The sequence below is a fragment of the Lactuca sativa genome, chromosome 3 (genome assembly GCF_002870075.4).
Source record: "Lactuca sativa cultivar Salinas chromosome 3, Lsat_Salinas_v11, whole genome shotgun sequence".
NCBI lineage: Eukaryota > Viridiplantae > Streptophyta > Magnoliopsida > Asterales > Asteraceae > Lactuca > Lactuca sativa.
The window spans coordinates 117882873-117884203 of record NC_056625.2 but is presented as its reverse complement, the minus strand read 5'-3'; positions in this window follow the sequence as shown (position 1 = coordinate 117884203).

Below are 1331 nucleotides of genomic sequence, written 5' to 3'. Positions count from 1 at the left end.
CTGGTCCGAAATCACTAAACAACCCGCACCAAATCGTCCAGTCTGCCAATGGACTCGGCAAGTGCATTCCATGCACAACCCCAAACGACCTTCTGAGGTCAGATATTTTGCACTAACTCATAGATCCAGTCCTTCTAAGCTTATTTATTACGTAAAGTTCATGTCTTGGCGTTCATATCACACCCCATGACTCATAAATGGTGTTTTAACTTCAAGCACAAAGATCCCAAACCAAAACCTCCATGGATTCATAAAAAGCTTGGACAAAGGGATACTCTGGACCTCCAAGGGTCCAGATCCAGAACCTGACTCGCTTAAGGGACAAAGGGGGCACTAGATCTAGCCACAAAAGGGCTCAATAAGCCCTAAATCAACATTAACATCACCTCAAAAGAAAAGGGTTCAAAAAAAGTACCTCAAACGTGATGTTCTGGACCTCAGATCTTCATGATGTTAACCCACTTGCTTCCTCTTGGCTATAGCTTCGTTTCCCTTGCTAGATAACACCACCAAGGTCATCAATAGCTGCTTCTCTCACTCCAAACGCTCAAGCTCACTATGGTTTCGCTCTGGGGACTGGTGAGCACAAATGACGGCCATAAGGCCCTTTAAATAGGCTCCAAACCCAAGAAATTAGGGTTTCATTAAATAGCGCGGACTCGCCGAGCCACCAATGCGACTCGTCGAGTCCGGTCATTAATCCGGATGATAAATCGCTTCTCTACTCGGCGAGTCTACGCACCAACTCGCCGAGTCTTTCACAAAACTCAAAATAAATATGAATAAATATAATACTTGAAATTCCGGATGTTACAACTCTCCCCTACTTGAATCTGACTTCGCCCTCGAAGTCACATTCCTGAAATAGCTCCGGATGCTGCTCCCGCATCTCATGCTCTGGCTCCCAGGTCAACTTGGATCCCTTCCGATGTTGCCACTGAACCTGTACCAGAGGCACCTCCTTGTTCCTCAGAACCTTGATCTTTCGATCCACAATCGCAACTGGTCTCTCCGCGTAGTTCAGGCTCGCATCCACCTGAACGTCCTCTAACGGCACTACCGCCGACTCGTCGGCTATACACTTCCTCAACTGAGACACATGGAAGGTATTATGAATCCGCTCCAATTCCGCAGGTAGCTCCAAGCGATACGCTACCCTGCCCACCCTCGCGATCACTCTGAACGGCCCAATATACCGGGGCCCTAGCTTGCCCCTCTTCCTAAATCAGATCACTCCTTTCCAAGGAGAGACCTTCAGGAGAACAAGGTCGCCAACCTGGAACTCAAGCTCGGACCGGCTCCTGTCCGCATAACTCTTCTGACGACTCTGA